We start from the raw sequence: 13,333 nt of genomic DNA on the forward strand, positions 1-13,333 counted from the left end.
TAAGTGTTCGGGGGACAGGTAGGGCGCTAGTAATCGGGCCTGGCGCAGGTGGAAAAATGCCTGGCCTGCTACTTTTTTGACCTGCGCCTCCAAGGTCAGGGAGGTGTCAATGATCACACCCAGATTCCTGGCCTGGAATGCGATGGTAAGGTGCGTCCCTCCCAGGGTGGGTAAGCGCGCTTCCTGGACCCGCCCCCTACGTCCCAGCCACAGGACCTCCGTCTTGGAAGGGTTGAGTTTCAGGCGACTCTGCTCGAACCATTCTGTCACCGCTTCCAAACATCTGGCAAATGGTTCCGGGGGAGAGTCCAGGCGGCCGTCCATGAGGAGATAGAGCTGGGCGTCATCAGCCCAAAACTCCGCACCAGCTGGGCCAGAGGGCGCATAAAGACGTTGAACAGTGTGGGGGAGAGGACCGCGCCCTGGGGGCCTCCACAAGGAAGTCTGTAGGAGCATGAGAGCTCATCCCCCACTGCTACCCTCTTGGTCCGGTCCTGTAGAAAGGAGCATATCCAGCGTAAAGCTGTGCCCTGTATCCCCGTACCGGCGAGGCGGTGGACCAACAGTTCATGGTCCACGGTGTCAAAAGCGGCCGACAAGTCCAGAAGAACCAGCACTGCCTACCCGCCCCTATCCAGCTGGCGACGGAGGTTGTCCAACAAAGGCGACCAGCACCGTCTCTACCCCGTGACCAGGTCGAAAGCCAGACTGATATGGATCGAGTGCCGAAGTTTCTTCCAAGAATGCCAGGAGCTGGTCTGCCGCGGCCCTTTCAACCACCTTGCCCAGGAATGCCAAATGCGATACTGGGCGGTAGCTGGCTGGGTCCCGCGGGTCCAGCATAGATCTTTTCAGAAGAGGGTGAACCACTGCCCCCTTCAGCTGCTCAGGGAACTCCCCGGAATCCAGGGAGAGGTTGATAATGTCCCTGAGCTGGCCTCCTATACTCTGGCCACCTCCCTTGAGGAGCCATGATGGACAGGGATCAAGGGGGCAAGTGGTCGCCCTAACCGAACCTAGCAACTTGTCCACTTCGGGTAAGGAGAGCCATCTGAAGCCATCGAACATCATCCCCAAAGGCGGCCAGCAGGTCTCCAGTTCGTTTACTGTATTAACTGTGGTGGGAAGATCATGGCGGAGTGACGAGACTTTGTCCGCAAAATGGCTCGCTAAAGCCTCACAGCCTAGTTCCAATTTGCTACTATTTTGGTGCCCCTCAAGGGCGGTAAGAGATCTAACTACCCTAAATAGTTGGTCCGGGCGAGAGCTTGCGGACGCGATTTCCGCGGCAAAAAATTCACGTTTTGCCACTTTCACAGCCATCTCATACGCCCTCATAAGCATGCGATAAGATGTTCTTGTAGCTTCGTCGCGAGTCTTCCGCCACACTCGCTCCAGTCATCTCACTTCCCTTTTCTTCTCCCGAAGCTCCCTGGTGTACCAGGGAGCCCGTTTGAGTCGAGGGCAGAGAGGACGTTTAGGGGCAATCTCATCTATAGCAGCCGATAGACGGGACTACCAGTCCGCTACCAAGGCTGCTAGTGAGTCGCCAGGAGGCATCGGGTCCTGCAGAGCATTCCAGAATCCAGTTGGATCCATAAGTCTCCGCGGGCGGGCTAAAATGTGCCCGCCGCCCAACTGGGGAGGGGGTGGCATCCTGAGCCGGGCCCGCAGGGCATAGTGGTCTAACCACGGCACAGCTAAAGCTGTATCCAGATCCACTTCTATCCCAGCACCGAAAATCAAGTTGAGCGTGTGGCCGGCGTGATGGGTGGGCCCAGCAACAAATCGCGAAAGTCCTAGTGTCACCATGGATGACACCAGGTCTCCGCCATGGACTGAAGGGGGCACATCTGTGTGGACGTTGAAGTCACCCAGGACCAGAAGCCTGGGGTACTGCAACGCCCAGGCGGCCGCCGCCTCCAGCAGGTGGGGCAGGACATCTGACGGCGCGTTGGGCAGACGGTATACCAACCAGATAGCCACACTCTTGACCGAGTCCCATCCAATACCGACACACTCCACCCCGTCGATTTCCAGCGCCGGGAGAGCCCTGTAGGTGAGAACCTCCCGGACCACGATAGCCACTCCCCCTCCCCTCTTGTGGGTCCGAGATTGGTGGAGGACCGAGTAACCTTGTGGGGCTAGTTCTTTCAGGGCCGCTGACGCACCTTCCCTTACCCAGGGCTCGGTCATGCAAGCAAGGTCCGCCTTCGACTCCGCGATGAAATGTTGCAGGGTCGAGGCCTTGTTCTTAATCGACCTTGCATTGCACAAGACCAATGTTGGACCCTGTACCCTAGCCTCCACCCTCACATTCCTAGGGATGGGCTGGAGGTTAGAAGGGGATTGAGCACACCCAGGGCGCCGGTTGTGTCTCCACGGCCGGGTCCTATACGGGACACCAGTGCTCCCACCCCTTCTCTTGTCCAACCTCCTCCCCCAGCCATAATGCCCCTGGCCAGTGATCATTGAAATTCCGGCCCCAGTACAAGCCTCCCCCACTGGTTGGGCCTCCCTCTCCATAATCCTGCTCCCCAGAGAGAACAACCAACTAATCTCCTATCTTCTCCTCCCACCTAGCTGCACTAACCCGCCCTAACCCCCCTGCCCTAATTTAGCTATCACCACCCAACCCTCCCTCCCCCCACCCTAATCTGTACTAGCAGCTGGTGAGGTACGGGCTAAGCTGCAAGGGTGAGATCCCACCTATGAGGGGTTCTCTCAACCCTTCCTGTTCGCTCCCCAACACCGCTGAGCTTGCCCTAATGTCTAATCCTCTCTGGGTAAAAAATCCCTATCCACTAACCCACCCTGATACCAAGGAGGGCCAATCCAGACAACCACAGGCAAAGGAAAATTAAAAAAAATTGGTGGCAATTCTTCACTTGGCCACCAGATGGTGCAGAAGGGCGATTCTCAAGCAAGACCAACTGTAATCCTTGCAGTTCTTCCGGTCGTCACTAGGTGGTGTTCAAGGCCAACTCTTCACTCCAAGTCGAGGTCATAAAGTGGAAGCACCGATGTCTTCGCTCTCCTCAAGGCAGCAGCTCCACTGGTGAAGATGGAAAGGTGGAGAGCAGGCCTCGGAGCGTTGCTGGCAGCAGGGGCCCATAAAAGCCATCCACCACCAGTCGATGGATTTTGGGCCGTAAGCCCCGTGTGCCGCTCCAGGGCCACGCGGCAGGGGCTGGGCTTCAGGCGAAGGCTCCCACCATCGCCGCACTCCGCCACAACTCGCTGCCTCGGCCGGATCAGCTGCCGTGAGCCCAGGAGAGCCCCACAAGCCCAGGGAAGCCTCGCACAATGAGAAACCCCAGCAAGCCGAGCCCAAGGACCTGCGGAGGGCCGGGAAGGGCCGAACATGGGAACAAAGCCAGCCCCAACGCCCCACGCTACCGTGCCGAGTCTCCCGGTGAGCTGTCGGTCTTTTTCTCTCCCCTATCGGGGGGGGGAGGGGTGCGCTGAAGACATTTCAGCTTCCAGGAGGAGGGTAACAGTCTGAGGGGGGGGGCTGAGAGGGGGTGGGTCTTCTGCGGGTGTTCCCGCTGCGGCCTCTCTTTGTTGCGCCTCAGGATTCGCATAGGTTCCCTTTTCCTCCGCCACAATGTCTTCTGCTGGAAGGCTTCCATACGCGAGTCCGGTAGTAAAACCGGCGCCCTGGGCCGCTGTTCTCCCCCTCTTTCTGTTGCTTGTTCTTTTGCCCTGTTGTGCTGGAGGTGGTCCAGTCCCATGGTAAAAAGAGGGGAGGGGGATGGAGCTAACTCCCGGTCCCCCAAAACCGCGTTGGGGCAAAAACCCCAAGACTCAGGGGCTCTCATAGCCCAAAGGCCGGGTGGGAGCTCTAAATCCCAGCGTCCGGCCGCGCCGCCATCTTGCCATTAGCTCTCTCTTCCTTGCTTCACTGCTGCACTGTACACTGCTTTTAGGAAGGTTAGGAGGCAACGGTACAATGCAAAATTGATAATAATGTATTAAAAAGAGACATTTAATAAGCACAGTGTCGGTTTATACAATCAGTGTCAAGAGACATCAAGTGAGCCATGTGTGTGACGGAACTACAAATCCAGGGACTGGCACATTGTGCCCAACTACCCCTCTTCATCAATCCAAGCTTATGCTGAAGCCTCCCTCTTCCCTCTAGCTTGACCCAAGCCATAGTATCAACATGACAGCTGCAGCCTGTGACTATGTCCTGCCTCCCCCCCCCCCCCCGCCCTATCTCAAGTGGCCAGCAGAGTCAAGTTTGCCTAGAGGCTTCTAGGTGATCTCTTTTGTCTACACAACGCTGACTCATCCTAAGGCAATATGCCAGGGGAAATCTCTCTCCCACCCCAAAGATCTAGTCTATAGAAATCCTTGAATACCTATTGAGACATGATGGTTTCCTGTCTTTAAGCCCATTATCATCTATCTTGTCACCCAACCAGGTCATTCCCCCAGCATCTCACTCTTGGAAAATTCCATCATACTCCCATCCTGCTTCCATCACACCCCCATCATGTGCCAAGCATGACCCCCTCCTCTCAGAAGGGTACAAAGACCCTTGCTTTGCCAAGCCAAATTGTGCTTGTGATCCAGGATCTATTCAGATCGCCCTTCACGCTGCTGACAGGTTATATTGCCTCTCTGCCTCTCTACTCTCCAGGACTGGTAAATATCTCCCTGATTCACTGCAACTCTTTTCTCTGTTGATTTCCCTATCTAATAGTCTGTTAGTGTGCCTGATATATGTTTGTCTATTTCTGTCACTATTTTCTTATAAATAAAGATAGCTCATTATTGCACTACTATTTGTTGCCTGCCTTGAGTTCGTATGGGTTCAATTACCTCCTAAAACATAAGCATTTGATCCTTTCGCTACGTTACCAACCACTTGCAAGCCATCCCTTACTTTGCACGTGTCCTTGACATACACAATTTTGTTAACAGAACTGGTGTTGAATGCAGGCATCTGAGAGTGTGTGATGCAGACCGGGAGAGAAGGTTCCACTGCACGGGTGGGGTGTGTGTGTGTGTGTGTGAGGCTGCAGTTTGTTTTTTTTTTGGGATTGCATTAGAATCAATCCCACCTTCCAGGGAACCCCCCACCCCAAAATGTCCCAATATGCACTGTGGCACTGCAAAGCACCATGGAGCTGAATGGAGCATTTTCTACCCCCCCCCCCCAGGGGAGGCCCATCCATATGGGCCTCTGCCAGGGTAGGCACCATTGGCTCTAGCAGCACTTCAGGGAACATAGAAAATATCCATGTCCCCTTAAAGCATGGCAATGGGAGCCTAACACACTCTAGGACCAGTAGAGGGCCAGCCTAGTGGCCATGTCACGTGGAAGTGAGGATTAGCCCCACTTCTATATGGCTGCCCTCCTGGTGTTTTCCACTCATGCGGAATCTGTCCTTGTGTCATTTATTTGCTATCATTCTTTAGCTTGCATTCTTGGTATTTCAAGGGAAGTTTGCTTTATCACTTCCCTATGGCAGGTTTGTGGCATGGGAATGCTTAATGATAGCATCTGGGTTTTTGGCCCTGAAGGGTGCTTTGGGGAGTCCCTTTGAAGCAGCAGTATAGCCATGAGGACTTGTGCTCATTTTAATTTCAGCAAAGGGCATCAAGTACCTGTTTCATTAACTCTTCAATAAAGAGAATTCTTCAACCAAAAGTCTGTTTATTTGGGAAAAACTGACTGGCACCTGACAGCGATCTCTTACCCTGAAGCTTGTCCATGGAATGATCTGATATAAATCCAAGATGAATGAACCCATTTGGATAATGGTTATTAGAAATGTCAGACTTCCCAGAACTCTCATCTTTGTTTTTCAGCTCCGGAAGGGAGGCCAGCCGAAATCATGACCAAAGGTTGCTCCACAAAGTCTGCCTGTGATGATATAAAGTCTAAAATGCAAAAGGTCCTTCTGCGCACCGGGTCAGTGATTACCAAGGTGGAATGTCACTTAGTTGATGCAGCATCCAGATCTCGCCTTCCTCCCCTCCAGCTGACCGTCCCTGGGCTCCTTCTCCTGAAGTTACTTTTCGAATGCAGCTTTTGAAGAAAGGAAAGATGCATCCTTCTCACCTCCATACAGTCTTCTGTCACTTGATCCTGTCACTTGGCCCTTCAGAGAGAACTGCTGTCCCTCCTATTAGTTCAGTTCCGTTTCACAGAGGGCTGCCAAAATTGGATTGGGAAATTCCAGGAGACTTTGGATGTTAAGCTTGGGGATAAATCTCAGGAGGGTATACTGTTCTAGGGTCCTTCCTCCAAAGTAGTTATTTTGGAGCTGGGGCATCAGTTGTCATATTGAGGGATCTCCAGGCCCCAACCCTCGTTCCATGCGCACAGCAGAATTCTGGTTCTCCTCAAGGTTGGCCAAATTGTGGCTCTCCAGATGTCCATGGACTACAATTCCCACGAGCCCTTGCCAACACATGTGCTGGAAAGGGCTCATGGGAATTGTAGTCCATGGACATCTGGAGACCCACAGTTTGGCCACCCCTGAGATGCAGACTGCAAAGTCCATAATGCAAAAGAAAACAACAGAAAACCAACAGCAAACATTTCTATGTGCAATCCTACCAAACATCAATAAACTATCGCTTCTTGCAGATTTTAATGTTATTTTCACTTGGGGCGTATGACTTTCCAGTCAGGAATACTTAGATACTCAGTATTCCGATTTGGATTTAAACCTGAGGGGAGTATGTTACTTACCATCTTTAAAACTCTGTATTTTCACTTTGTGCCTAAACCAGGCACCACACCAATAGCTTCATATCAGACGTACTCAAGGACTTTATTGAAAGGCATTCATGATTAGAGGTGAGCATGTAGATATCCCTGAAATGAAAATACATCTGAAAAATAATGATAAGGTATTTTGGGATATATTCAGCTTCCTAAATACCAGTCTGGCTTCCATCCTGGCCATGGGGTTGAGACGGTGCTGTTCGCCCTGATGGATCATCTCTAGCACCAGCAGGATAGGGGCGGTTTGGCTATCCTCATGATGTTAGATCTGTTACCCGTGTTTCACATGGTCAGCCAGGAGTTTTTCACTCACCGCTTTGCCAGGGCTAGGATACGTGTGACAGCCCTCCAGTGTCTGATCTCCTTCATTCAGAACTGGAGGGTCACAGTGAGGGAAGAGTTATCACATCCTTTTCAATTCCCTTGTGGAGTTCCACAGGGGGCGGTTGTCTTCCCCACACTTTTTAACATCTCTATGCACCCTCTGGCCCAGCTGGTCTGGAGTTCTGGGCTGGGTTGTCACCAATATGCAGAAGACACCTAGTTCTACCTCCTGATGGGTGGCTGCCTAGACTCCCCTCCGGAAACATTTGCCAGATGTTTGGAAGCTATAGCAGAGTCACCTGACACTCAACCCCTCCAAGATGGAGGTTCTGTGGCTGAGTAGGAAGGAGTCAGATCAGGAGGAGAGCTTATCCAGTCTGCCCGGGGTGTAACTTAACGTCTTGCCCTCTGCCAAGGGTCTCTCTCACGATGGAGATACATCTGGTATTTCCCCACCTATGCCAGGTGAGGCTACTAGTGCCCTACCTGTCCTCAGAGCACCTAGCGACAATGATCCATGTGATTGTCACCTCCAGGATAGATTTCTGTAACTGGCTTTATGAGATCTTCCCCTTCTCCTTGACCCATAAATTTAATCTGGTGCAGAAAGCAGCTGTTAGAGTCCTCACTGGAACACCCTGGAGGGTGTATTGAAGGTTCTGGTATTAACCTTGAAGGCCCTCCATGGTCTTGGCCCCATATATCTGAGGGACCACGTATTACCGTTTGTCCCCTGCAGGGTGTTGTGCTCTGAGGGTGCAAATCTGTTTGGGGTGCCCACCCCTGAGAAGTATGTCTGGCCTCGACCAGTGCCAGGGCCTTTTTGGTTCTGGCCTCGACCTGGTAGAATGAGCTCCTGGAAGAACTGAGGCTCCTGATGGAGTGTTCAGATTTCTACAGGGCCTGCAAGATGAAAATCTTCCATGACACATTTGTCTAAGGCCAGGGCAGTTGAAGAAGAACAAGAGTTGGTTCTTATATGCTACTTTTCTCTACCTGAAGGAGACTCAAAGCGGCTTATATTCGCCTTCCCTTTCCTCTCCCCACAACAGACACCCTGTGAGGTGGGTGAGGCTGAGAGAGCCCTGATATTACTGAAGAAGAGAATTGGTTCTTATATGCCACTTTTCTCTACCCGATGGAGCCTTCAATCACCTTCCCTTTCCTCTCCCCACAACAGATACCCTATGAAGGTGGGTGAGGCTGAGAGAGCCCTGATATTCCTACTCGGTCAGAACAGCTTTATCAGTGCCGTGGTGAGCCCAAGGTCACCCAGCAGGCTTTATGTGGGGGAGCGCAGAATTGAACCCAGCATGCCAGATTAGAAGTCCGCACTCCACTACACCAAACGGGCTCTTTATCAGTGCTGTGGCGAGCCCAAGGTCTCCCAGCTGGTTGCATCTGGAGAAGGAGTGGGGAATCTATCCCGGCTCACCAGATTAGAAATCTGCATTCCTAACCACTATATTACGCTGGACCAATCATTTTGAAATTTTGAGGGAAGTCAGAGAAGAGCCTCCCAGATCTACCCTGAAAGTTTGGAGGTTGAACCTCAATCTCCCCCCCCCACAGGCTCCAGGAAATGTGGGAATGCCGACATTCCCATTATAGTTTATGGCGCCATTGACTTCCATAGGTGCCAAAGCCAAAGCAGCCCAGCCCTTTGATAAATGAGTAAATTAATATCGTTCCTGATTTTGGGGCAGGGGAGAAAACTTTCGAGAGCCACACCTTGTTGAATGAAATATTCTTTTATTTCTGGCATTGCCTACATGCGGATCCACCTATTCGTTTCTCCAGGAAGTTCACCGTTGTTTAAAAAGTAATTCCCATCCCTGGGAACAAGGGAGAGGGAGGCAGGAGTGAGGACGGGATGCTGCAGACGACTTTAGCGTGTTTGAGCCTCCATGCCTTTCTTCTGCTGGTTGCCTGCTGGTTGCTCTCTGATCGCTAGCGCTTTTTAGGGTGGTCAATCCACTTTTGGGAATTCCCAGAGAAGTGCTTTAAAATGGAGGATGTAGCAAGCAATCAGCAGGCTAGACAATGGATGTAAGCTATGTCATGTGAAGGGGCTAGAATAGTCAGCTTGGATTTGACTGGCACAACGCTACATTTAAAGCGTGCGGAAATCCCCAGCGTGTTGGACTGGAAGGGCCACTGGCCTGATCCAACATGGCTTCCCTAATGTTCTTCCAGCCTCACAGGTGATAAGTGGTATATAAATGAGGCAAAGGACATCTGTGTCATTTTTGTTTAAAATTTCACTAGCAGGGACTTGAAATTTCACAAATCCTTACTTCTTCTTTCTTTTAACAATGACTTGTGTCATATATAGTTCCTCTCTTTGCATTATTGCAGTTACTTCCTGGTAGAGACTGTTGTTTTATCAGAAGGGTTCCCCGCGCCTTCCCTCCTGGGGCCCGAAGGCATGACTGTGTCCCCTATGAAGGTGGAGAAACATTCCTGGCAAAGTCTGGCTTTATTTGAAGCAAAGTTCAATACTGCTGCTGGGGGAGCCAAGCATTTGTAGTGCAAGTGGAACTCTGCTATATAAAAGGAAAATGTCTCACTTCGCTGTGAAATCTTCCTCAGCATCATGGGTCCCTTGGGAGGAACACGGCAGTCAAACAGATGCCTGCAATGAGGAAGTGTTGACAGCTGTCCCCCAGTTTGTTGGGTGGGGGAACATTTCACAAGGGCAAAAGGTGGTTATGATCCAAGATGATGAGGCTGGTGAGGCTTCTCCTTTTCAGTTTTTTAAAACGGTACTTGGATATCTTTGCAGATAAATAGAATATTTCAAACTGTGTACCCTTCTTCATTAAATCCTTTTCTAAGAGCCAGTTTGGTGTAGTGGTTAGGAGTGACTTCTTATCTGGCATGCCAGGTTCGATTCTGCACTCCTCCACATGCAGCCAGCTGGGTGACCTTGGGCTCGCCACGGCACTGATAAAGCTGTTCTGACTGAGCAGTGACATCGGGGCTCTCTCAGCCTCACTCACCTCACAGGGGTTCTGTTGTGGGGAGAGGAAAGGAAAGGCGACTGTAAGCCGCTTTGAGCCTCCTTCGGGTAGAGAAAAGTGGCATATAAGAACCAACTCTTCTTGTTCTTGTTCTTGTTCTTGTTCTTGTTCTTGTTCTTGTTCTTGTTCTTGTTCTTGTTCTTGTTCTTGTTCTTGTTCTTCTTCTTCTTCTTCTTCTTCTTCTTCTTCTTCTTCTTCTTCTTCTTCTTCTTCTTCTTCTTCTTCTTCTTCTTCTTCTTCACCTGGTTGTCACCTGGTTATCACCTGGAGGAGGACAGGATGCTGTTTCCGTTGGCTGCAGAGGAGAGGACGCGCAGTAATGGGTTTAAACTTCAAATACAACGATATAGGTTAGATATCAGGAAAAAATGTTCACAGTCAGAGTAGTTCAGCAGTGGAATAGGCTGCCTAAGGAGGTGGTGAACTCCCCCTCACTGGCAGTCTTCAAGCAGACCAGCGACTCCCTCTCCCTGAGGGTCCAAAGTTGGCCCATCCTGCACGATTCCATCTGGCAAGCCCTGCATGCTCTGCAGCAGAGCCGCCGCAGAACCCCCCGTGGTTAAAAGAAGGAAGGAGAGAAGCAGTGAGCCAAGGGAGCAAGACACGTGCCGAAGCCTAACCCGGAACAGCAAGCAATGTGGACACCATGGCGACAGCAGACCCCTCACCCGGGCAGGGCCCTCACCCCCTGTGGCCACGTCTGGGGGGGGGGGGGTAGCGCTATACTGGCAGTTCCTCCAGCTGGGTCCCCGCTGGGCTTTAGCGCCAAAGTTGGGGTCGCGGCAAAGAAAAGGTTGAGAACTGCTGCCTTAGACTATCTGCAGAGGCTCTGCCACGGAGCCACAGCCCTCCCCACGTAGAAACCTCCTGTCCTAAGTATTGCAATCTTAAAAAAGAGATTTTAAAAATCCAGTTGTGCAATAGGAAGAAAAGTTTACGAGGCCTTGCCACCACCGCTGCCCCCCCCCCCACGCTCACCTCGTGGATGGCGTGGAGGCTACGTGGGAGGGATGCAGACAGCGCCCAGCTTACAAAGTACTTGGGAAGGAAAGAAAGGGACTTGTTAAATGACAGGGGGGGGGTCTGCCTCCTTTGCTCTGCAGGGAAAGGTGGGGGAGAGGGCAGGAGCGAGGCTAGGGCAAAGCTGATAGGCTACAGTGTGTTTCCCCCTCCGTACCTTCCTACTGCTGCATGAAGGCTGGTTGTATGCTGGGGGATCGTGCCTTTTAGGGTGGTGAATCCTCTTTTGGGGATTTATCAAGTTGTGAAATAAAATGGAGGACTTCGTGAGCTGGATGCTCGCCAGCCTCTGGAGGTGTGCAAGGTCTTGTGAAGTGGCCGTAATATACCGCCTGCCTCCGGGGGCTCTACGGCTACGTTTTCAAGGTGCGGAAACGTCATATGTGTCCATTAGTCCTCCTGTTTTAACTAAAAAAATGGCTCATGGAAGGCAAATCTCCCTTAGGCCTTAAGCGTTGCAAGGCAGGTAAAAGGAAGATGCTAAGTTTTCTTAATTGCGAAAGTGTTTGATGATGGAACAATTCAGTATGGATATAAGGAAATCCTGGATTGTTATTACTGTGCTTTCATGCTTCAGTTACAAACATAGGAGCCCTGCTCAGCAGGCTACCCACCCAAAACCACTTCCCTATAACTTCCTGCACAGACCAGCTTTCTTCACCAGAGAGACCAGCTTGTTTTGCCTGCATTCAATGCTTGGGTGATACCATGGCAGCTCCTGTGTCCTTCTTCACCTTGGCTGTCCTACTTGCTATAGCTAGAACAGGTACGTGGTACATGTGTGCAAAGGTTGACGTTTATTCCAATTTATCCCTCAAATTGTTTTCTTTTTAAATCTCTTTTGTTTCTCCTCCTACTTGCTCTCGCTTTCCTTGGAATTCAATAGGAAGGAGATGTCTTGATGCAGCTCAGTTCGAAGGAGAAGAAATCATAGCCCTATGGCAAGGGAGTTCCCTGTCAGATCTGAGGTAGAAGGGAGCCCTTGGGTGAGGCATACAGTTTGATCCCAACAGGATGGAAACAAAACACAGCTGGAAAATGAATCTAATGTGTCTTGACTTGATTACCTTTTTAAACGGGATGCTTTCTCCAATCTCTTTGCAATTGGACAGACATGATGCCTGGAGGAGGAGGGTAGAATCCCTGACTGACCTCAGCAAGGGAAGGAGAACTTCAGAAATGGCTTGTTTTTCTCCATGAGGCAAGCATGGTTGATCTAGTTTGGTGTAGTGGTTAGGAGTGCAGACTTCTAATCTGGCAAGCTGGGTTTGATTCTGCACTCCCCCACATGCAGCCAGCTGGGTGACCTTGGGCTTGCCACGGCACTTGATAAAGCCGTTCTGAGTGAGCAGTAATATCAGAGCTCTCTCAGCCTCACCCACCTCACAGGGGGTCTGTTGTGGGGAGAGGAAAGGGAAGGCGACTGTAAGCCGCTTTGAGCCTCCTTCGGGTAGAGAAAAGTGGCATATAAGAACCAACTCTTCTTGTTCTTGTTCTTGTTCTTGTTCTTGTTCTTGTTCTTGTTCTTGTTCTTGTTCTTGTTCTTGTTCTTGTTCTTCTTCTTCTTCTTCTTCTTCTTCTTCTTCTTCTTCTTCTTCTTCTTCTTCACCTGGTTGTCACCTGGTTGTCACCTGGAGGAGGACAGGATGCTGTTTCCGTTGGCTGCAGAGGAGAGGATGCGCAGTAATGGGTTTAAACTTCAAGTACAACTATATAGGCTAGATATCAGGAAAAAATGTTCACAGTCAGAGTAGTTCAGCAGTGGAATAGGTTCCCTAAGGAGGTGGTGAACTCCCCCTCACTGGCAGTCTTCAAGCAAAGGCTGGATACACACTTTTCTTGGATGCTTTAGGATGCTTAGGGCTGATCCTGCGTTGAGCAGGGGGTTGGACTAGATGGCCTGTATGGCCCCTTCCAACTCTATGGTTCTATGATTCTATGAACATAGGAGCCCTGGGCAGAGTCTGCACTTACTTTTTTTATTCCATTGTCAATCCTGCTGAATTCAGATCGCTTTGAACTCGAGTCTTCCTCTTCCCCCCCTCCCCATTGAAACAGGAAAGTCTTCTGCACGTGGTTAGGGAGGCTAAGAAGAGGGGGGGGGAGGTAAATGGAGACTCTTTCTTTGCTTTCTTGAAGGGGGGGAGAGGATCCAAGAAGTCAGAGGAGGGAGGAAAAAAATCTTTTCTTTTCTTGAAGGGGACAAAAAAAATCCAAG

This window comes from Paroedura picta, chromosome 5 (assembly GCF_049243985.1).
Source record: "Paroedura picta isolate Pp20150507F chromosome 5, Ppicta_v3.0, whole genome shotgun sequence".
Lineage (NCBI taxonomy): Eukaryota > Metazoa > Chordata > Lepidosauria > Squamata > Gekkonidae > Paroedura > Paroedura picta.